The sequence below is a fragment of the Talpa occidentalis genome, unplaced genomic scaffold, assembly GCF_014898055.3.
Source record: "Talpa occidentalis isolate TD23 unplaced genomic scaffold, MPIMG_talOcc4v2.1 talOcc4.15, whole genome shotgun sequence".
In the NCBI taxonomy this organism is placed as follows: domain Eukaryota; kingdom Metazoa; phylum Chordata; class Mammalia; order Eulipotyphla; family Talpidae; genus Talpa; species Talpa occidentalis.
The window spans coordinates 68,299,951-68,326,234 of NW_023601543.1; positions in this window are offsets into that span (position 1 = coordinate 68,299,951).

A 26,284-nucleotide genomic window follows, 5' to 3' on the forward strand; every position below is an offset into this window, starting at 1 on the left:
GTTGCAGTGAGCGCACCTAATACTTTGACCGTAATACTAAATACGGTCTTTATTAAAAGGAACCAGAGTGGGCCTCCCTGGTGATGCAGCGGTGAGCGCTGGGTTGCGAAGCTGCTGGCAGCCTCTGCAGTGCCAGTTGGATCTCCAGCCACCAGGTGAGGGTCCCACATGGTGCGCAGACCTCTCTTGCCATGCTCCCCTCAGCAGTGTCAGTCTGTCTGTTCTGCTCCCCACTCTGGCTCTGGTGAATTCTCTCACCCTCCCATGCTTCTGACTGTACCCTGTGCTTGTATAAATAAATAAATAAATCTTAAAAAAAAGTCATTAAAAAAAAAAAAAAAAGGAGCCAGAGTTCCTGCCATTCACAGCAATATGGATGGAGCTGAGAGCCATCCAGAAAGAAAAAGAAAAATACTGAATGGTCTCACTTATAGGAGGAATGTAGAGGATCCAAATAAGGCATAAGGGGAAAAATAATTGTAATAAAGTAAAAATCAAAATCAACAAGCAGCTAAAAACCAGAGACATTCTGCAGAGTGGGGAAAGGGAGTAGGATCAAAACAGGGGTGGGAAGACAACAAGGGACTATGGTGATGGCACATGGGTGAATTGATGGTGGGAATTTCACGGGGACTATACCCGAGATGAGAAAGCATCCTTTTTACAAAAATGAAGAGTGATGTAAAAAATATATCAAATAAAAATATAATAAAAAAGTAACCAGAATTCCTAGTAGATCACCACCTCTCCTGCCATGACACACACTTATGCATATATAACTGCAAAATACTTGCTTTAACCTCTTGTTCTTTAATTGAATTAATTGTAGAAATCACATTTTGAAACACAAATAGGACAGTGTGAATCTTTTCCTTTCAGAGATTTTTCCTCATGTTTGCAGGGGGTTTCTTCTTTGGTTTGTGAGTATAAACTGGTTACCTTAAATTTGCACAACAAGATGTAGTACATCCAAATGAAACAAAACAGGATTTTCTTTCCTAAAACTTTCCTTGTCTATATACAACTAATCTTTTCAGTCATAGATCTTAAAGGTTTTCAATAACTGAAATACAGAAAAATATGTATTCTGAGTTTCTGGTGTTTTCAATATCAGAAATGTATTTTATGAATTCAATTTTGTTAATATTAGCAAGTTTTTTTTTAACCCAATTGCTGCAGTTATGGGCTAGCTAAAAATTCCTTGAATTCTAGGTTTAAAAAATTCTTATTTGTCTTTTTCAGCAGCATCTTGTGTTTTCCTAACCACCAAATATTATTAATATTGAGATCAAGGATAATACCTTGTATGTATAGGGGTATGTGTGTGGGGTGGTACATGTGTGATCTGTGTGAGTATTACCTGATTCATCTTTAATCAAACCATTAAACCAAAGCAATATGAAAAAAAGTAAATCTCTTTCTTTCCTAAAAGATGTCTCTAAATGTTAAATGGCAGTTAAGTCTAAGATGGCTGATACATAAACCATGCTTGAAACACTCTAGAATTTCAATATTCTTAAGAATAGAAATGAAACATTTTACTTTGCACTTTCAAGCTCTTGTTAGAGTCTTTGTAAGTGCAGATCAGAAAGTGTTTTCAATAATGAAGAAAATGGTCAGGTCCAAAGTATTGTCAAAGAATTCTGTTCAGAGAGTAGAACCATCAGAGCCTTTCTTTAGATGTGTTCTATTCTCTAGCAGCAAAATGTTATTTGTCAGCTTAGACCCCAATAGAAACAAGTAATAGAGGAGAAAGGCAGATATGTTTTGTAAAAAGTGATGGTAATTACATCATCTCATTGGAATGCAATATAGAGTATTATATTTCTAAATACGAATTTTGAAAAATCATTTAAAAATGTAGCAACAATTATTATTGATGTTCCTTCCTGAGGACAATTTCTAGACGCTGAATGTCTGCACTGGAAGCCCCTGCATCTGCTTTTCTCTTCCATTTGAAAGATTTCTCTAGGTCTGTGGTGCTTGCTAAGTGGCAGGCTGATCATGTTGGGTTTTGCAGCCCATGCACCTTTTCCTATACAACTCTCAATCAATGAGGGATGGACGTCAATGAATATATGCTGCCAGTCACTTCAGCTGCCCTGCTACTTCAACTTCCAGCGAGGCAATATTAGGGTGTGTTCTACCTGACACCTCAGAGGACTCCCTTTGGATTATGCCTCAGTTGCTTTCAGGAAAAAACAAAATACTACATCCTTTTTCATCTTCTCACATTTTGTTCCCTTAGATCTTTTCCCAAACATATTACCTATTTTAAAATCTCTATCTCAGACCTTGGTTTTGAAAGAACCCAAACTAATGAAGTGTTTACCCAATCTAGAGAGATAAATTAATAATATCTATGATGCTTTCATGGTTAAAAGGAAGGATGCTAGATCTTATTTGTAGTGAAACTTCAATCACCATTACCAACTCTTTGACTCCTATGCATGCCCTTTTCTCTTTGACTTGCTGTGTAAGAGGAATGCATTGCTTATCTGTGAAGTTTGATCCAATGCTTCAAAACCCCTATGATATGCTTTCCTGTGGTAATGCTGGACTCATGCTGAAAACATTAAACATTTTCATCTCTTAAAGGGAAGTCTTTGTAGTGAGTTTTCCCAAAGATTAATAGTTTGCAGCCTTGAGAGATTTGCGTAAGTAATACTGAAAGACCTTGCATTGCCAAATAAAGAGAACAGTAAAGACATATTAGGGGATGCACACTAGAAAGCTCTGCATGGCATTTATAACCATGCAACAGAGCCTGGATTTACATGTGTCATCAGATTTCTTCATGATTTGACACTAAGTCATTTCTAAGAAACCAATGATCTTGCCAAGGAAATACATCATGCTATAGGGGAAGTTTAATTTAGCTAAATTTTTTTTTAGTCTTCTCACAACACAGAAGGCCTTTCGAAATGAATTGAATCATTGGTTAGTGGCCATTTCCTATGGAATGCAGGTCTCCCAACAACCAAGTGTTGGCCTTCTCATTTAATGATACAATTTATAATGTAACTTTCATTGCCTGCTTGACTTGTGACAAGTGCTATTTGGTAACCCTTTCAAATGAAGCAAAAGAATTTCTTGTCACTGCCATAATTTCTATGTTCTTCCTGTTTACCTCTACTTTTTAGCCATTATGTATCTATTTATCTGTGAAACTTGCAAAATAACTTTTGAGTAACCCTAATACTCTGTTTTTCACAGCAAGATATTTACAATCTAACTCAGAACATATCTGATCCCATTATCCATGTTACTCTAGTCTATTGCATTGAAGGAAGTATTTATTTTAGAATCTCGCTTGTCAGATGAAACACCTGAATATTTGGCTTCTCAATCACACACTTAAAATGTCACCTTAATACTGAAGTCATGTTGCATAAACTTTAGTGTGAAACCTCTGTTGTTTTGGATATTCTCTGCATTTTCAACATTCTAGTAAATTATTTCTGGACCATTTATAGTTTTAAATGCCCTTGGATTAAGCATCTTGCTATTCAGTCAGCCCAAGAAAGCTTTACCAAAACGTGAGGGTCTATAGTATGTTTGACACTAAACTTTTTGCTCCACTTCTCTGAAGGAAATACAGGCATATTCTGCAGAATGTCTCCTTCCAATAACATTTTGCTTGTTCAATATCTTTTTGTTAAATCAAGACTATTAGGTAAGAAAATTAATGTTTTCCAAGTTTTAAAACTTCATTTTAACAATGGTACGTTTTAGATATTAAGTATTTGCTCTTAGATCTTGCAATTTTAAATGTGTTTTACTTGCAATTATGTTAATGTTTTATTATTTTAGTGTTTTTGATCATTAAGTGTCCTTATTAGGTAGAATTAATCTTTACATCATATTTTAAATCTTTTTTTAATTCATTTTTTTATAGAGGCATGTTTTATTTATTTGTTTGTTTGTTTTGTTTATACATGCACTGGTACAGTCAGAAGCGTGGGAGGGTGAGAGAATTCACCAGAGCCAGAGCGGGGAGCAGAGCAGGCAGAAGGACTGAAGTACACTGCTGAGGGGAGCAGCGGGCGGCAGGAGAGGTCTGCGCGCCATGTGGGACCCTCCTCCGGTGGCCGACGAGCAGCCGGGGATCGAACCGGCGCTGCAGAGGCTGCGGGCAGCCTCGCAACCCAGTGATCATCTGCTGCACCACCGGGGAGGCCCTACATCATATTTTAATACATAATAATCGCACAAATATTGAGGAATGCTCTTTCTGATAAAACTGTTTGAGCAGAGACTAAAAGTATCTATAGAGTCAGTCACAGATATATCTGAAGGAAAACCCTGGCAGAGAGAACACTTATAAAATCCCTGACACAATGATATACACAATGAACTGGAGAAACAGTAAAGAGACCTCTGTTCCTGGGACCTGGTGACTGACTAGAAAAATAAAAAAAATGAGATGAGGTCATGGAGATTGAGGAAAGTGGGGATGCAAATCATGTAGAGTTTTGTGGGTTGAGTTAAAGATTCTGGATTTTGTCTTGAGTGAGATAGAAAACAGTGCAATACTTTGTGGCAAACAATGGTGGGATCAGGGTATTTTAAAAAGATTGTTATGTGGGAGTATAGATTATGATATGTAAGGGTATGTAAGGAATGACAGTTTAGGTGGCTATTAAAGTCATCCAAATTATAATCTCCGCATCATCAAATTCATTTTGTGTTTTTTCTGCTTATACATAACCAAAAAAAATCCTCAGTTTCACAAATACATAGTTTTATTTTTACTTCTGTAAGTTTGAAAATAGAGCTTTATACAGGCCTCAACATAAAATAAAGGAAATGGTGGTTATAATTTTCTTCATCAAAATTATCATTTTGATTCCAAAATCAGAAAATATGCTAGAGAAATTTTTGTTCAGCAATATTTTATGTATTCAATGATGCTGACATATGTATTGGTAGTTTATTGCCAGATTTGTAATACCTAAAATTTATCAAGATCTTAGAATTCTAGGGCATTGAAGCAGGGAGTGTCTATTAATATTTGCCTTTATGTTGTTTGCTCATGATAGAGCAAGGCTAAATTAAAATTGATATTGTCCAACTGGTATGGTTAGTCTTTAATGAATATTGAAGGTCTTGGTTTATAATATCAAAAGTTAACTCTTAGTCATTTCTAGGCCTCTGGCAATGATGCATTAAAATTTTAGTTTTAAGGACTCTATATCCTGCTTATCACTTCAAGATAGGACCATGATGTCCTTTGAGAGAGAACCTGTTTTCCCCTTTTTTCTAATACCTAACACAGAATCTTGTTCCCCAAAAGTTTATCAGAAAATAAATTCTTTAAAAATGACCTAATTTTCTTATCCAAGCACTTATTTTTTTATATAGTTATTTCATTTCCTGCCCATTTGGTAACCTCTCTTAGTTTCTTTATATTGTTTCTGTTCTCAGCAGTTTTCCACAGTGTTTTTCAATTTCCCTTCACTTCAAAATCTAATTAAATGTTGTTATTCTTCTTTTCCATATTATTAATGAAAATATTATGTAAGATCACATAGAATAACTTTTCATCAGGTCCTCTAAAAGCAGACACTCCTGAGTGGGCAGCAGCTGGTTCAGAGATAATATGTTTATTTGGGGCATTCTGTTAGTTTTCATTTCAATTTACCTTAGAGTATTTGGAGGAGATTTTTCATTTTAGGCTGAGTTGTTCATCTCATTATTGTGTTAACTTGATAATGAATATATTGAGTATTCAAGTCATATCATAAACTGGCTATTTTTTTTTTTTGCAATAGTAATAGCCTTATTTTCTCCATTTTGTTTATAAAGAAGCATGGGTGGAAAAAGAGTGGGTGAAAGATAAGAAGAGTGTAAGTTGTAAACTTATTCCATTGGTATTTTGTGACCTTGGACACACCAGGACCCTTCTCTAGGCTATTCAGCCACAGTTGTGTGAAGTATGGGGTGAACTTGGATGAGTTCTAATGTTACTTAATGTTCATATTTACGGATCCCAAGGGTTTGGCGGTATTGCCGGCAAGGCTCTTAAGAAGCATCTTAAGGGCCTCCCTTGGTGGCGTAGGAGGTTAATTGCAGCGCTGTGAAGCTGTCCACAGCCTCTGCAGTGCGGGTTCTATCCCAACCAGCCTGCGAGATACACACACGTGCAGCAGACCTCTCCTGTCTCACCCGCTGCTCCCCTCAGCAGTGTATTTCAGTCAGTCTGCTTGTCCTGTTCCCCACTCTGTCTGTGGTGACACCTCTCACCCTCCTGCACCTCTGGCTGGTACCCCAGCTCTTGTATAAATAAAATAAATCTTTTTTTTTTTTAATGGAGCACCTTAAAAGCCAGCCAGACCACTTGTGAACCTTTTCCTAGGTATGATTTTGCATGGCAGCTAAACTGGCAATTTTTAAGGACTGTTGTTGAGGACTAAAAATTACCCTGAAAATGTTTGTCAAGTTTTGTATTAGTACTGGTGAAGTTCAGAGTAGGAAATAGATCCTATGAGAACTAACTTAGGAGAAATGGAGAAATGTAGTAACAAATTTAAAGTAGACAAAATGTAAGTAGTGTGTAGTTTATTTATGAAGAATAATGAATAGACATTTATTATAAAAATGCAGTAAACAACAGAATAGCCTGAGCCTTCAGATGAGAAATTTAAATTAGATATGAGATTTCCTGAGCATATTTTTAAAGAGCACAATGACTTAATTAAGGAGGTTTTAGGGAGTTGGTAAGAATAAGAGTTTATGGAGATAAGTACGTTAAGCAATCGAATGTGAATAGAGAGAAGAGGTATAAACTTCACAGAAAGGGAGAAGCTTTTTGGAAAAAAAAAAAACACATTGGGAATAAAAAAGGAGTAAAATATGGGATTTGAGTTACTCTAGTTACACATGGATTGACAGATTCCAAAAAAACTCTAAACATTTTTTCTTAACTTTACTGATATACCTGTCCTGTTTCCTTGAGATTTATGGCCAGATTGTTAAGGAGGGAGTAACAGGGTAATAGCATTATCTTCTTCTGCCTCAAACTTCTTGACAATTGCATAGGTGGAATTCTAATTTCACTTATTAATACATGATCCTTCTGAACATCATCCATCCTTAAGAATTAGATTTCGGGGCCTCCCCTGGTGGCACAGGCGATTGAGCGCTGCACTGTGAAGGTGTCCACAGCCTCTGCAGCGCGGGTTCGATCCCGACCAGCTGGTGAGGATCCCACATGGCTCAGCAGACCTCTCCTGTCTCGCGCAATACTCCCCTCAGGAGTGTATTTCAGTCAGTCTACCTGTTCTCTTCCCCGCTCTGTCTCTGGTGAATCCTCTCACCCTCCCGCGCATCTGGCCTGTACCCTAGCTCTTGTATAAATAAATAAATATTTTTTTTAAAAAAAAGAATTAGATTTGGGAGAAAGAGATAAATAATTTCCCACTTTCATGTTTTGGTTCCATACAGTAAGGAAAATAGACTCTCATTTAATCAAATCACATGTGGGCTTATCTTTGGTTGCTATATTTTAAAAAGGACATTATCAAATTGGAGTGCAATCAGTGGAGGATGACAATCAGAATTTTTAGGGATTGCAAACTCTAGTTTTGTGAGGATTGATTGAAGGTTTGGGGGATATTTGTCATGAACAAGAAGAAACCTAAGAGGGCTGTGATAGCTGTACACTTGTATAAAGGCTATAGAATCAAAAAAAAAAAAAGATTTATTCTGTGTAGCTAGGGATTTCAGAACTCAGTGGTAATGAATAGCATTTTAGAAAATCACATTTCAGTTGAATAGAAGGCAGACATTTTTAAAACAATTACAATTATCAAAAAAATCATCAAGCATGTTATACAATAGTGAATGTCCTGACACTAGATGTAGTCAAGAAAAATAAGATAATCTTTTATGTGTTATAAAGATGATAAACATATTTTATAAAATATAAGAACTGTTTGCTTCTAAGGCAGGGGTTTTTAACCTGAAATATATGATCCTAATGAGAGATCTTCTGGTTTTCTTAAAACCAACCACAGTTAAGCAAAATTTAAGTGTATTTGATGTGTACATTTTTTGAAAGAGAGGGCCCATAGCGTTAATCAGATGCTCAAAAGTCTCGACTTTTGAAAAGGTTAGAATTCTTTGGTGTATATCTTCTTTCAACACTAAATATTCAAGCTTCTACTCAAAGTAAGTAATGTGCATTTAGGTAAATGGCTCTGTGGTAGGTGTTTTTTTCTGCTCTTTTGTGAATTTAGAAAAACTCTCCACTGATATTGCGCTCAAGTTTATTATTTTTTTGGCCTCTGCCACATATTTATGTTGATGGTAATTGCTTTATTTGCCATGTAAAGGTATATCACTCCCACTTAAAATTACTTTAAGAACACTAGTTGTTTGTTTTTGAGGTTCGGTAGCATCAGTTGTGGCAGAAATATGTATTTGAATGAGTCTACATAATATACTCAAGATCTCTGGAGTTTTGAAATTATTAAATAAAAATGATTAATAATTGTCACAGTCGATAGAAGTCAGGGGGAATAGATTTCTAAACTGTTAAATATAGCTGAGAGACTATTAAAATGGCAACAGAAATTAGTTCAAAGGAATTGAAAGATCTTTTTATGAATTTATATATGGCAGAAAATGTGTCTCTGAGGGCAAAATTGTTCCCTGCAGTACCCAATATCAAGAACTTTAGTGCACTTTGTCCTTCTGTATAATTATTGCTGGGATTTGAAGGGCTCTGTTTTCTGTTAGCCACTGGGGAAATCAGATGAAAATGACCTTTAAATAAATAATTATAAACTAGGTTTTATTGCAATCTTCAATTGCTTCTCTCCTTTTGAATACACTTTTAATATGTTTTTCTGATTATTCTGAAGAGTAGATTTTGAATAAATTTGGGCTTTGAAGTACTTTAGAAAGATTTCTATCTGTAGTCCTCAAATTGTATAAAAGACAGAGGAATATAAACTGATGCAGGAGCTTAAATACCTCTGGAATAATCAAGATGGAGACATATGAAGTTAATTAGGACAAAAACAGCTTTTATCTTGTACTTATATGAATGAAAAAATAATTCCAGATTATAACTTTTCTTTAGATAAATTGGTCGACTGTATATCCAGGCAGACATAATTTTTCAACTTGAGATTTCTAGTCCATTCAGTTAGTTATCTTACTTCCATCAGGATAAGCAGGTGTGCTGAGACAGAGCCAACTATGCATTGTTGTTTCTTTCCTTACATCAAAAATAAGAACATCTGTAATTAGCACAACAGGATGCTGGCCTGTGCCTTTTGGATGGTTTCCAGCAAAGACCCCACTGCAACGACTTTGGATAGCTCACACAAGGAGAATAGACAATTACTGAGGAGTGGCTAAGAGAAAGAAAATTTTGAGTTTATAAAACAAAAATAGCCTACACTGTAAAACAAACTGAAATGTGCAATATGAGATGTGGCAAGGAAGTGAGATATATTTAAGAATAAAGTTAAAGATATATTTTAGAAGAAACACATGTGAGAACTTGAGAACAAAATTATGATTTTTTTCATTATTGTTACATAATGTGCTAAGTAAATATACAATCAAATCTAGGTTGTAGCTTAGTGTTTAGACATGGGAAATGGTTTTTAAGAAGAGAGGGAATTATGTAAAGGTGAGCTTAGTTCATATTTCACTATGAAGATAAAGTGATAAATATTGTGACTCGGTTTGTGCTAAAGAATAGCAATATTGTGTTACAGGGAAAAGAATAAAGGACAAAATCAAGAAAAGAAATATGAAACAAGAGGAAAAGGAAATAATTGGTTCTTAATTTCTTTGTTATCATTACAATTTCTAAATAATTTTAGTCTAATGGCTCCTTTTTTTGCTCAACATACATGTGATAAAAAATTGACTTCCATGCATTGACCATTGTATTATTTTATATTACCTCTTATAAACTTTTATTTTCAAAGCACATAAAGGTAATGTGGGGCAGGACTCTATATCCCAACACAAAACATAACATTTTGTAACCATTAATAATGAAATAATGATTGTCCATAGAGTGTCTCTTTGGGTTTATGATATATAGGACCCCTGAACAGCCTTTTGGGATATAACCTTTCTATCATCTGCCACTTATTATGATGAATCTACCTCTTCATTCATCATTTCGTATTGTATTCTCAGTGACTGAAATCAAGGGGATAATACATATTTCTATAATTAAAATATATTTAGGTGGATGATAGAGTTCAGTTCATTTTAAATATTTCTCCATATAACTGCCTAGATTTTAAAAATATGCATGCATGTTTTATAATTTTTTTTTTTAGTTTCCTGGGTGGACTTGACAAGAAGTTGTTATTATGTCTGATAATGATATAATAGCGTGTGCAGCCTGGAAGTCAGCAGAGCCAGAGTAATCAGTTTTGATTTCAGTACTCTCAGGACCCTGAGATTTGGGTCACATGGACATGGGGGGAGTCTCCACAACTTCTCCTAGCTATGGATGAGTAATCTCACTGTTATATTTAACTTGTAATGCAAAGGGTAGGCAGAGGAACCCTTCCTAGGTCCCTAGTTAGGATCAATCAGTTTTCACTACATGGTTTTGTATCTCATATTCAATCAATTTGACGAGTCTATTTTCTGTGTTCATCAAGATTTTTACTTTCAAACAGATACTATATTTCCCATTCAATAACTTAGAAACACTGGTATGCAACTGGAAGAACTTTAGAGGTCACTACGAGGGGATGATTTTAAAGCTATACTTCTCCTTTATGAATACTATAACCTATTTTTAACCTATAATCATATTAAATAATGTTTTAGATAGAGGCAAATTCTTTCTCAACATCAGCATTATAAGGTAACTCAATCAATATACATCGTGTGGCTATTTGTACTAATGCATTTTTCTCCTAGAAGCTTAAAAGCATATGCTACCAATGTGTTTATTTTTTACTACATATTTGAAGGATGCTATTGATAAATGAAAAAGGTAGCATAAAGTATAACAACTTTCATAACGATATATCACTCCAGTAATGATAGGATTATATGGAAGAACATCAATGTGAAAATCTATAAAATGGTGATATGTGGTCTATATATAAATGTACAATTAAATTTTACAAAATGAGCATGTATTATATATTTAGATAGAATGACCCTTTCAATAAAGTTCACCTTAGCGTTTCCCATTCATAACCAAATATTTTATGCCTTCCACTCTCAGTAAAACTTTTCTTTAATAATTATCAGAAATGGCAACTTTGTCAAGTTTCTATGCTATGTCTTCTTGACATTACATTTCCCAATGACTCTATAATTGCCCTTATCACTTTGTGTTTAGCTAATATAAATGTTTTCCTTTAGCTCCTACCTGTCTGATACTTAATTAATAGTGCAGTACAAATATTTCTGGAATTGGTGTGAGAAGATCTATGCTAAATTCTATCTCAGATAGGATTTGAGAGAACATGGGCAATTCACTTTTATCTAGAGTTTAGATATCCTCATTTGTAAAATGGAGATGACATACACCTCATAAACTTGTTTCGTTAAAATATGAACTCATATATGTAATATATATAATAAACATACAGTTACATGAGGTATACATAAATACATGTTTTTTCACCTATGTATTATTTTGTAATAGAGTATTTTTTAAGATTTATTTATGCATACAAGAGCTGGGGTACAGGCCAGAGATGGGGGTGGTGAGAGGATTCACCAGAGACAGAGTAGGAAACAGAATAAGCAGACTGACTGAAACACACTGCTGAGGGGAGCAGCAGGTGATACAGGAGAGGTCTGCTTTGCCATGTGGGTTGCTTCCTGGCCGGCCGGGGATCAAACTCAAGCTGCAGGGATGCCGATTGCTTCATAGTGCAGTGCTTAATCCCTTGTGCCACCAGGGAGGCCCAATAGAGTATATTTTATAATCAATGTAAGAAAAGTTATTCTAATGTCAGGTCTATTATTTTTCCCAATTATAGCTGTCATTAATTCTGTGATACCTTCCACCATCAAAGGTATCATAAAATCAAGGAATTATAATGTATATGTAGCTGAGAAAAATGCTATTTGAAGTCACAGCTGGCACAGAGTTGTTTGCCTCCCAACTCTCAGATGCCTTGCTCTTTGTTAAAGAAAACACCTTGATAGACTGCTTGTAAAGTCAATTGAGGAAATCTTTAGGCCACTTTCTCCAAGCCCATCAAAGAACTAAATTGCTCTGTATAATAAAATATCTATCAACTTGGAGCTGCCAACATTGTCCAGGAAGAAGATAGTTGACTTCATTCAGTGTGAGAATAGTTTACACGATAGGTAAGATACAAAGGTGAGATTCATGATTAAGGGACCAGAAAAATAAACTAGAGATGAGGAAGAGAAATGTAAGATACATGGAGAATGGATTTTATACTGTGTGAAATATGACTGACTGGTTTTATTTTAGTCTTAAATTTCAAGGTGACTACATCAGGCTAGGGACATAGGGAGGCTTGGATAATAAGAAATTTATGTTTTACACAACAAAGCAAAAACAGACAATTATAAACCAGAGACTTCCTGCAGAGGAGGAGGAGGGAGAGGGATCAGAGGGAGGGAGGGAGGAGCACAAGGGACTGTGGTGATGGTGCACGGGTGCCTTGGGGAAGGAAATTCTATGGGGACTCAATCTGAGGGGGTGGGGGAAAGCAAATATTGTCAAAAAAATTTTTAAAGAAAAAAAAATGTATGTTTTAAAACAGTATCGTGTAAACATCAATATTTAACTATATGGTCATCATAAGTATAATCATCCATATATAAGGAAATGCATTCTGAAATGTAAATTAGTAATGTCTAATATTGACATTTGCAGAGAAACCAAGGAGAATTAGAAGGGATCTACCATTTTAACCAAAGGTCTTAATCATGTATTTGAATTACTATCTATTTTTAATAATCTTTTCTATCTTAGAGAAAATTAAAATAATATGCAGTATAATTGATATGTAATATCTGTATTATTTGTTTTGAGATTAAATATCATGTTGTAAACCAACATCACTAATAAAAACACAAAAAATGTTAAATAAAAAGAGAAAGAGTTTAATTTTAGAGAGAAAATATTGGAAGAAATTCTTCTCACACAAAATGTTTATTCATAGTGCCAAAATGGCAGTCTATCTGATTTGCCTAATATATAATTTGTCTTTGTATTTTACATGAAAACTGAAAATATCAAATTAATTTTGGTGCCACTGTTGTCCTTTGTGGCAATATATTTAATTCTAAAAACAATGATTCTGAAGATTGGAATACTCAAAACTTATATTTGTTCAAGATATATTATCTCTTCTTTGTGTGTAGAACAACTGGGGTATAAGCCAGAGGTGCAGGGGTTGAAAGGGTGCACCAGAGACAGAGTGGGGAGCACAACAGGCGGATTTACTGAAATATACTGCTAAGGGGAGCAGCAGGCAAGACAGGAGAGGTCTTCTGTGCCATATGTAGATCAGCTCCCTGGCCTGGGCTAGAGCTCTGACTCAGGCCATAGCGGTGATAGTGCTGAGACTTAACCTAGGCACCAGGGAGGTCCCTTATATTGTCTATTTTAAATAATGATTATAAATGTTTTTCATTGTTCATATTTCAAGGTCATTTCCAATTTGTATCTCACCATATTCTTATGAAAATATAGATGTAGGTATTACCCTTGTCATGTTAGAGATGAAAAAGTAGGGATATTAAGTGATTTTTTTCAAATATGTGCTTTTCAAATTTACTTGATTTGTGCCATAGAAACTTGAATTCCTATCATTGTTTCGCATTCGGTTGCAATGACTAAGCAATTCGTACTCTAATGACATACAACCCCTGTTTTCACACTCTTCCAACTCCATATGATTCCTAAGAATCTCCTGTTTTTCTACAACATATTCTATTACATATGAAGAAAATTGTCATGATGTAGGCCTTCTAGTAAATATGGGTTTATGTCATTCAATACTATTACTATCTTAAATTGACAAAAACAGATTATTTTCTCCTAAATACTAGAATGGCAAGTGGTTTCTGCTGTCTCTGGTGATTCTTTATGCATGTTAAAATAAGACAAATATGAAGATAAGCTATTTTCACAAATTTAATACCAAAAGAGACCACTTTAATACAATAGTGATTCTAGGCCTCCCCTGGTGGCGCAGCGGTTGAGCGCTGCGCTGCGAGGCTGCCCGCAGCCTTTGTAGTGCCGGTTCATTCATGGCTATGGGCGAGGGTCCCACAAAAAAAAAAAAAAAAAAAAACAGAAAAAATACAATAGTGACTCTTAGCATTTACTTGAATTATTTTAATCATAAAAGCAGAATGTATTTGATAGAGTCAAACTCATTTTAGCTGTTGACTTTATTTGGCATGTATAAGAAACAGTTTTGACAGGTCTGGGTTATTCATTTTAATTATCGTATCAGCCATATTCAGAGTGTTTCCTTAGGTAAAGTGAGATTTTATTCCATTTATATGCAGTTACTTTAGCAATATGTTATGACAGAAGTCCTAAAGTCATCATTGTGATTATTATAACTCCATTTGATGTGTTCATAAAATTGAGGTTTATGGATGTTGAATTATGTAACTTGTTGATACAAACAAGTATGTATCATATTTAATTTATAAGCACAGATCCTACAACTAAAAAAACACATTTTTTTCTATCATAATACCCAATCATAGAAAGATTAAATAAACATTCAAGCAATAATTCCAAGCATTCACAAACATTTTTAAATACAAAGACACTTGTAGGGCCTCCCCTGGTGGCACAGGCGGTTGAGCGCAGCGCTGTGAAGTGGTCCGCAGCCACTGCAGCGCCAGTTCGATCCCGGCCGGCCTGCAAGGGTCCCACATGGCAAAGCAGACCTCTCCTGTCTGGCCTGCTGCTCCCCTCAGCAGTGTATTTTGTCAGTCTGCCTGTTCTGTTCCCAACTCTGTCTCTGGTGAATCCTCTCACCCTGCGCGCATCTGGCCCGTACCCGGTTCTTATATAAATAAATCTTAAAAAAAAAAAAGACACGTGTAGATGATCAGGAACTGGATATTGGAAGCTATACCATATTAACACTATTCAAAATGAAGCTGGATTACTTACATTAATGTTAGACAAAAAAAGTGCAAGAAAATTATAATGGTTAAAGAGGGACATTACATAATGATAAATTGGTCAAGTATCTAAGATCTAAGAATCCTCAATATGTGAATGCCTGAAGAGAGAACACCAAAATATATGAGGTAAAAAAATATTTATCCCTCTATTTCCCATACACCTCCTTTTCATTTCATCCATAAAACTTTCTGCTCCAATATATCTACATCATTACTCGAGTCATTTCAGAACTTCAATATCTTTTCATTAGCTAGAAAAGTAAGACTAGTCCTCTAGATATCTGTGTAGCAATCCTCAGTGTGACAATTTATTCCATTTTCTACATTTATTTATCATTATTTTACTTTATGTCAAATAGACCTTGTGCTTTTCCTGCCCATACATCTTTTGTTCCTATTGTTTTTTCCTGATGGAGCCACTTCTCTCTGTTAAAGATAGCTACAATCTTGGCCTTTCCTCTGACCACCATTTCAAATGCCAATTTGTAAATATCATGCTTTTTCCCCCCTGAATCTTTATTTGCTTGAGATAATTCACTTCTCTGAACTTTATTATAGTATTGTTGTATGTGTTTTTATTTATAACATACAACATACAATATTCTGCCTTATATCACAGTTATTTGTGAAATCATTTTCCTGCATTATAAAATAATTGAGTACATGTTCAATTATTTTTAGCTGTTCTTTACTATAGCACAGAATTTTCCACATAGATGAGGATAGAATGTTGGTTGAATAAAAATTTTCTTTATATCAATGACAGCAAAAACGCAGTTCTCTTTCATGAACTTCCTGTTCAAGGATTTTTTGTTTCTCTCTAGTCTGAAATCCCAGAGTACCCAATCTTTGTGCCAGTTGTTTTAGTAGTTAATTACTTATTTAATGGTGCAATGTGCCACCCCTAGTAGTTTAAAAGTTGCTTGAGGGCTGGGGCAGTTTTCATTATCTCTTCTGTATTTTTTATAGTGCCTTGAATATATAAGTGGATCCATAAATACTTGTTGAATTAGATTGAACATAGTAGTCTTTCGTACTTCTTCCAAAATGCCACACGTTTCCCATGCAAATGAAGCACTGATGAATTAGTTGGCAATTGTGAAAATATCCTAAAAACTACACATAAAATTCATTTTTTTGAGAGGAATGTTTCTCTGCACCCATCTAGATAGTCTGCTAACCCCACTGTAATTATATTCATTTCACAAAGTATTCACTACAAAGCTAGTGTTTGGTGTACAACTATGACAGTATTCTAAATAACGAGCCATCACTTAAGTCTTTATTTCAAAAGTATTTTATCCCATTCTTCATTCTTTTGTACTTTATAGAATAGATGCATTTTACCTGCTTTCTTACTTGTGTTTTCATTTTTCACAAGATTCTATTCAGTGAATTATCGTCAATGTAATAAAGATATTTATTACTTAAGGGAGAAGTTACATGTACACTTGTCTTCTTGAAAGTTTCTCATTATTCCAAGTGTGAGAAATTCCTTTTCACAAAGAAATGTAGAGGCTGGTTACAAACAGTATGATCCCTTACAGGTGTATATACTATTTGAGCTAATGAGGGAAATACTATTCCTCTCTATGCCTGAAGTTAATAGTTATTAAAAGTATTACAACTATTAGAACTTTGCATTAATTTGAATTTGTATAATAGTAATTTTTCTAATAGCTCCTTTATAGAATTTAATTATATTGTCTTAGTAAAACCAGTGAACACTATAAATCCAGATTAAATCTTCACATTGTGATAATCAGATTTTTAAATTACTAATTCTTAAGTTGAAATGTACAGTCTTGATATTTTTTCTGGACAGTAAAATTAGCTGAACAATATATATGACAGAAAAAAAAAAGGTTTCTTTGACATACATGCAACATTTGTAAATAATTCCAGTGTATTTTGCAAAAGGCAAAAAGTTCTTAAAAATTATCACTCATCAGTTAATCAAAATACTAAATGCTTTTAATATAGACACACACAGAATATATGTATATGCCATATTTACATACATGTGTATTTTGTATACACAAACACATAGAAAACATCCTTCAAGAATTATTTTTCAAAGATTCAAGAGGAGGAAGCTGAAGGGAAATGTGCTAAAAGTAATTGAAAATCCTATTGTGGAACCTTCAAGTTTAAAAAAGAATGGAGAAATGTAAAATTAATTGTATTGTTTTCTAGTGATGACCAGAATATTGCAATATAAATACTTCATAAAAAATGCCCCTCATTTTCATTATCATTTTAATATGCCTTTAGACATATGCAATATTCTTGCTACATTACTAATGGTGTTCTTTCAGGCCTCCCTTCACACTCAGTGCTTTTAAACTGCTATTATAATGCTTTTTTTAATAACAATTTGTGTTTAAATGCAAAGTCCTATGGGGCTAGGCATAATTGTTTTTTTTTTCTTTTAGATGTATTTTTAGAATACAATTCAACTTAACATTTCCTCCATTTATTGATTTTATTATGATGAAAATAAAATGCCTTAAATAGTTTATAAATAATAGTATTTTTGTATTTATTACAAAATATCAAACTGAGAAATTAGTGTAGAACTAAAAATTTTGCTATTGTAGAAACTTCTTAAGATTATTACTCACTTTCTGTTACCCTGCTAAGGAAAACCTTTATTTCATTATTTCTGAAACATATCTTCAGTGAATATAAACTTTCATATTGCTTTAAAATATTATACTCTTTATAGCTGTGAGCATCATAAGATTATGCAATAGGTTGTTATGTGAGGCTAAAACTTTCACTGCATGAATTCCTACTTACTGGTAATTTTTAAGGAACTGCTTAGATAGGCCAAAATACTAACAAAAATTCAATAAGAATAATGTTATAATGCAGTGTTATTACAATTAAAAAAAGATTAAAATTTATTTTCTTATCTGGCATTTTGAAATTTAAACTATGTTTTTCTTCCCTTCTTCTGTTTGGGGTTCTGCAAAGCATGCACCATAAGTTTCCCATTCCATATCATCTGCATATCGAGGGTATAAGTTTCCCATTCCATATCATCTGAATATTGAGGGTCTTCATCCTTTTCTAAATATGCATTCCTTTTCCAAATTCATTGCTACTCTCAGTTTCTTTTATTTCTATTAATGGATAAATAATAAAAAAAAGTTCATGAAGAAGAAAGTGGGAAAAAATGAAGATGGCAATATAAGAGGAAGATCCATAGAATGTTTAAAATAAAAGAGACTCTCCAAACTTTCAGTTCTGGATAAGACGGAGTTAGTTTATTCCATTGCAGCTCTCTCATATATACAGCTGCAAAATCCGGGTAGAATGCATAGGACGGTTATCTGAGCTTTCTAAAAAGTAAATACTAGCGAGTAGGTGAGGGAAGAAGATTCAAATTTGAAATGTTCCCAAACTGGTGGTGAATTTACCATTTATTCCCCGCCAGTATCACACAGCTTGAAGTCAATTAAAATGGCACTAGAGTACAGAAAAAAAAGGCCTCCATGAGAAGTCCTGTATTTCTGTTAGAGTAAAAGGAACGAAAGATCCTAAAGGTCAGAAAGAGTATGAAAATCCCTCATATATTTAGTTTTTTCTCTGTTTCTTTCTTTAGTCCCCATGTAATTTTATGGTGATTTCTGGAAACAGCAGCCAAAACTCTGAAGGAGGTTTTACTTTCATCTCTGTTCAGTGGATTTGTGGTCCCAACAGTATGAAGACAAATGTTGCTTTTCTTTATCTCTCTCTTTAGTCCTGAAACTTGACCCTCTCATACACATAAAATTGCAGAAGTCTATAGTAGAAACACGAATTCAAACACAACTTTGTAGACACAGTACTGAAAAGAGAAGCCTCAGAGAACAGAAATCTCTGAGAGGAAGTAGCCTAGTAAGGTAACCCCATAATATGTTTTTTTAAATTCTGAGTTCATCATTAACTGAGTCATGCAGTGGATTTTATCCTATTCAGCATCGCAAAATCTATGAAAACAGAACTAATGGCTAGACCAAAGCTCAGGTTCCAGATTGATGGCTCATACTGGATAAATCTGTTAACAAATGCTTGACAATTGAACTATCCCTGAAACCACAGCCAAGAGAAGGTGGGATGGAAGTTTTGGCTTGAAAATAATCAGTTTGCATATCTTATAAAACAAACAAAAAAAGATCAGCATTGTTCTTAGGATTTTAATTACACTCATTGTTCCATAATATAGTCAAAATATCTAGGGTGCATAAGTAAGGCAAAGATCAGTGCACATGGAACAGAAGCAAATGTCAAGATGACACAGATGTTGGAACAATCTGACAAATTTCTAAAATAGCTATTATAAAAATGATGTAGGAGGCAATCATGGATTCTTAAAACTGATGTATGAAAAGACTATCACAGGAAAAAAATCAATAGAGGAGCCCAGTGAAAAGTTTAGAACTAAGAAAAACACACAGAATAACAACAAAGAAAGAAAATGTAAACAAAAGGACAAAAACAAACACACTAAGAATTCACTTGAAATAAAAAAAAAAAGCAGAATGGAAATGTCAGAGTCAGTGAACACAAATCAGTAGTTGCATTCAATTTGAAAAAGTCTAACTCCTCCAATTTGAGGATGAAATAGTGTTATTGGATAAAATTCCATTTGTATACTGTTTACAAGGGACATACATTAACTGTAATGAAGATAAAATTTAAAGTAAAATATAGATGATGAAAATACTGAACAAGAAACTAGTATATCTATATAAATTTTAGACTTCTTTTTTCAAAATCAATAATTATTATTTATTATAAAGAAAATAATTTCATAAGGATAAAATGATGCAACAACCGGGAACATATGTTTAATTTATATGATCTCAATGATGTAGTCTAGGAACATTTGAGAAAAGAAAATGACAAACCTGAAAAGAGAGAACTTCAGTCAGAGTGGGGCAATTTAAATGACATCTCTGAGGATCTGCTAGTTAAAAAATCAGTGAGTGGGTCGCAATTGTATGGAGAATATAAAATAAAATTTATAATTAAAAAATAAAAAATCAGTGAAGTGAGTGCACAAAATATCAGAACACAATTTTCAAACTTTATCTAATTTGTGTGTATAAAATACTACACATATCACAAGTAGAAAAAACAATCTAATGAAGTACATATTTCTAAAATCACAGCATTTATAAGTTTTCTAAAATTAATTATGTCTTCAGTTATAAAGCGGTTTCCAATAGACTTCATAGGATTGAAATCATACTGAGTTTATTCTTCTCTCAGTGAAATTAAAAAAAGAAGTAAAATATAATAACAGAAGAATATCTCTCACAATTAAAAATCAAGCAATATTCCTCTACATAACCCAAAATTCATAGAACAGGATAAAATATAAAGTAGAATATAGTATAAGCTACATGATACTAAAAATATGTCTTGATAAAATTTATAGAATGCAGCTATAGAGTGAGTAGGGGAAAATCAATCACTTTAAAATATATACACTAGAAAAGAAGTAAAAGTTAAATGCCAATTTTTCCCCTCAGATTGTATTCATTTGTCAGTCATTTACATAACTACACATGTATAGTTGGGAGTGCAATTTCACATCTTCATATGTGTACATCACTCGCCATCCAGCAAAACTCTAGTGCCAATAGCACGATCCCCCTTTATCCCCCTGTACTCTCCACTCTCCCTCTCTTTAGCCTTAGTTCCACGTCAGATTTCTAAGGTTGGTTTTGGTTTAGTCTTGTCTGTTCCTTTGTTTTGTTTCTCAGTTTCTCATAGTTGTTCAGTAGTATGTGGTTTATTCTCCACAAACTGATGATCTTCCTTTTTTTCTTCTTTGCCTGGCTTTTAGTTTCATATCATTGTGATCTAAAAAAAGACTTGATATGATTTCAATCTTCATAAATATATTCAGATTTGTTTTTATGTCTCAACATCTGGTCTGTCCTTGGTAATGTTCTTTGAACACTTGAAAAGAATGTGTTGTCTGTTGTTTTAGAGTGGAATGCTCAGTAATGTCTGTTAAGTCTACCTCATATAATTTCACTTAAGAACTTGTTCCTTATTGATTTTATGCCTGGGTGTTCTTTCCACTGCTGTAAGTAAGGTGTTAGGGTCCCCTACTATTGTGTTGCTGTTGCTGTTAGTGTCTCCCTTTACATCAAGTGTATACACACACACACACACACATACATGCATACATATATATATACACACACAGACATGTGTATGCTGAATATTCTTTATAAAACTTTTATTTATTCAGTTACTCCTGAATGACTTCCACTGTGCTATTTTACTGAACCCACTTTTCTCAGATTAATCAAAGGAATCCTTGCTAGAACATCAAATATAATATTCATTACTTATTTTGTTAAAAATCTGAGAAACACTGGAGTGTTCTAATCAATTCTTTATTAAAAGGTGTTTTAACTGACAACACATAGAAAAAAAAAACCTGTTTATTGTTCTTCTCATTTCTATCTTTTGAACAATATAAAACTAAAATTTCACTCAATAATTTAGTAGGGCATGCTTTCCCACCTAGAGTTTACATTTTTCAGAAGGCTTTGAAAGTCCTTATAGTAACTTGAATAATTTTGGATAGTGGAGGTCTACAACAGTTTGCTCACATTATTTGAAAAGTAAAATTGCTTTCCCTTCACTTTCCCTATTCCCCTTTATATGGACTAGAAGATTGATTGAGATGGCTATAAAATCAATGCCAACCATGCTATTGAGGACAGTTATGGTAGGGTGACAGCATGTTAAATAAGGGAGATAAAATAAGCCATGTTTTTTTCACAGCATTGTAGAATCAAGTGACCTTGAAAGTTCAGGCATGGCTGTGCTGTTACACATGGAGAAAAGGAAGAACACTTCATTTCTTCTGGGCTACTATATTTATTACAGTGGAGTAATTTATACCCTAATTAATAAGTATATAAAATAAAATTCTACAATAAAGACATCTAGTTTCTATATATAACAAGAAGTTTGGATGTTTCCAGATGTTAAATTGCATCAACAATTGCAGCAAATAGCTAGACATTTTTCTATATATCCCCTATGTTATGTTCAACATATTATCTTCCTTTTTTTTTGTACCCTCCTGGCCAAATTATGACCGAATAATCTCCAAATATCACAGTCCTACAAAGTTCAATTAAAGGAAAAAGGAATACAAAATTTTCCTAAATCATCAGTATCCTTTAACTTATGGTTCTGACCCTAAGTGGGTTACCTTCACATCCTTAAAAAGAATCACTCACAGTATAGTAATGGGATAATTTTGCTTGGTTTAAGTCAGTGAGGGTTTCCCTAAGGCTTAGAAAATGACCTACATATTGCTACTTAAACAAATTGGATTTCTGTAAACTCAGGAAGAAGGAAGGCTGATAGCCTCTTGGGAAAGTCACCAACAGTGACAGGAGCACATTTCCTAGCTCAATATTTATACATGTATAAACACTTCCCCATATGTACAGCTTAGACATTTTTCTTTTAAATGCATTTTTACCCTCTCAAATTGAGAAATACCAGCAACCTCGTCTAGTTACCAAACCATGTTTGGTTTTTGCATTAATTCATTAAATCCAGATGTGGCTCCTCTATGTAAAAATGAGAAAGTACCTAACTCCAGGTACCTATCGTATATTGATACATAAGGGATAGAAGCTAACTTCATTGAAAAAGAAAAGGGGGAAAGGATTCACAGTTGTATTTAGTTCACCTATATATCATAATTGCCTAGAAAGAATTAGAATTGATTTTCTGCCCTCAGTGGAATAAGCTCTTTGTTGATGTAATGGAATAATTATGTTAATTGATTTTTAAATATTGAGCAGCCTTGTATATCAGGAATAAAGTTCACTTGGCTATGATGTATTTTTCATCTTATTCTTTATTACCGTCAGTAAGCTAATGTTTTGAGGATTTTTGCATTTATGTATTAATGATATTGTCCTTCAGTTTTCCCTTGTAATATGTGTATCTGTATTTTCACATTAGGGTAATTCTGGCCTCACAAAATGAATGAAAAATACTCACTCTGCTTTTCTTGTCTGGAAGAAACAGTAAAGAATTAGTATAACTTTTTCCTCAAATGTTTTATAGAATTCACCAGTGAAACCATCTGGACCTAGTGCTTTTTGTTTTGAAAGTTTTTTAATTATTAATTTATTTTCTTTATAATAGTTAGTGGCTTACTCAGCATATGTATTTGTCTTTGCACATTGTGGTAGCTATATCTCTCAAGTAATCGGTTCATTTCTTCTGGGTTATCCAAATTGTGGGCATGAAGTTCAGATTATTCTTTTGTACTTTCAGTGACTTAAAATCAGTTGTAATGTCCTCTTTTCATTTTGGTATTAGTGATTTGTCTTTTTTCTCCTCTCTGGATTAGCCAGGCTAGAAGTTATCAATTTCATTGAGTTTTTCAAAAACCAACTCTAGATTTTATTGATTTCTCTATCAATTTTCAATTTCATTCATTTCTACTATAATGTTACCTTTTATCCTTACCTTCTCTCTGTTTGATTTAGTTTATATTGCTCCTCTTCCTCTAGTTTCCTAACTGGAAGCTTAGATTACTGGATGTAGGTATTTGTTCTATTCTGTTTTATGTATTCAATGCTATACATTTTTTTTCTCTAAGCACTCTCTTACCTGAATCTCACAAATTTTGATTAGTATATTTTCACTTTCATTTAGTTAAAAATGGTTTTCAATTTCTCTTGGGACTTCTTTAAACCACATGCTATTTCAGATTCTGCTGTTTACTTTCCAGTTATTTTTGGAATTTCCACCCGTAGTATATTTTTCATTCTTAACATAGAGGTTTTTTCTGCCTTATTTTTGTGGTTGAGTTTTAGTTTGATGTCATTCTTTTCAGAGAAGATACTTGATATATTTCAATATTCATGAATTTATTGACACTTGTTATGTGACTAAACATGTGATCTACCCTTGAGATTGTTCCATTTGCACTTGAGAAGAATTTGTACTCAGTATTTTCAGATGTAGTACCCTGTAAGTTTGTATTAAGCTCACATGGTCTGATTCTTTATTTGAGGCTGTTATTTTTCTGTTTATCTTCTGTCTGGATTTTGTATTTTTATTCATACTCCTACTCTTCCCTTTGACTGGAGAATTTCATCTCTACTGATAAGGAGTTACTTGCTTCTATAATTGTACTATTTTTCATATGTCTTATAGCTTTGTTTGTCTCTGATTTCCTCTGTTGCTCTCTTCATTTGTGTTTAACTGATTTTTTTGTAGTGACATGTTTGAATGTCTTTCTCATTTTTTGTGTATCTTTGCTTTTTTCATTGTAGTATATATGTAACATCTGAATATCATAGAGGTATAATTTGAATTTATACCAGTTTAGCTTCAATAGCATGTAAGAACTAGGCTCCTTTAAAGCTCTGTGTCAACCTCTTTTAATTGTTAATGTAACAAAAAAAATGTTAATGTAACAGAATTAGATCTTTTTATGCTGTATGCCCAAAACCTAAACTAATAATACTTTTATTTTTTAATAATTGTTATTTTATTTTTTTCATTTTTATATAGAAGAACTGGGGTATAGGCCAGAGGTACAGGGGGGCGGTGAGAGGATTCACCAGAGAGAGTGGGGAGCAGAACAGGCAGACTGATTGAAATGCACTGCTGAGGGGAGCAGCGGGTGAGTCAGGAGAGGTCTGCTGTGCCATGTGGGTAGCAGCAGGGATCCCTGGCCAGGGATCAAACTCAGGCTTGAGTTTTATAATACTTTAAATGCATTAGTATTTTTAAATTATGTAGAAAATAATATATGAAGCTACAAACCAAAAATACAGAAGTTTTTATAGTAATATTTTTAGCGATTAGTTATTTAAATCATGTAAAAACAAAAATTGCAATTAGGAACTATTGTTATAATGATAGTAAACTTTATTATTGTCCGTGTATTTCTCTTTATTGAGATCCTGGTGTATAAATTTAATGTCTTCTTCTTCAGTCTTTTCTTAGCCTTTCTCTGGACATGTATGGCTGCTCTCTAATTTTCCCCATATATGCAGTTGTCTTTGAATATCCTAGTCTTTAATATTTGACTCTCAAAATGACAAAAAGTAATACATGAAGAGGGGGGAAATGAATACCAAGCATTTATTTTTTAAAAAAGATTTATTTATTTATGCATACAAGATCTGGGATAAAGGCCAGAGATGCAGGGGGTGAGAGGATTCACCAGAGACAGAGCAGGGAACAGAACAGGCAGATCAATGGAAGTACACTGCTGAGGGGAGCAGCAGGCGAGTCAGGAGAGGTCTGCTGCACCATGTGGGTTGCTCCCTGGCCGGCCAGGATCGACCTCGTGCTGCAGAGGCTGCGGATTGCTTCATAGTGTGGTACTTAACCCCAGGGAGGCCCAGAACATTAAGCATTTAAATTCCCTGAAAGTCTGTTCATCCAGAGGGAATGGAGCTATCAATATTGGGAGGAAGTGGAACAACAATAGCTGACCATTTTGTTCGAACCTTTGTGATAAGAAGTAGCAATCAGTGATCACAACAGATCTCTGGTATTTGTAGGATAGGATCCTTTTTACCTGCTCTGGCTTCTACCAACTGTGTGTAAGTTGCTTCAGAAACATGACCAGCTGCATGCTACATAGCTGGGTCTAGGGGATGATTAGCTTCTATTGTACTAGGAAGTAAAATTGAAATTAACTGGAATTAACTGTGTAAGTCTTCCCCTGGGATTTGCAAATCTTCAAAAGACTCCATAGTTCTAAAATAATATCATGAGTATATTCTGCCAGTGAAGTTTTTATCTAGGAGACATATTCCTGATGTTTCCTACTCCTCCAAGAACTTCTCCAAGCTCCTTCCAATTTGAAACAAGCTATTTGAAAAGTAACTTTGGTTATATAATAACATCCTTTCTCAGATCTTCTATAGTAGATTCTCCCCCTTTATCTGAATAACTGGTGGGAAGAGTATGATAGAAAACTATGCCCATAATGTTGGTCTTGTCTCAAATCTGTTATAATGATCTTTGCTCAGGTTATGTTTTCTCAGCCTTTTCTTAGTAGTTTGAGTGTGGCACATTCTCAACACTACAAATTAAGCTAAACTAAAGACAGATAATACCTCTCCTAGTCAAA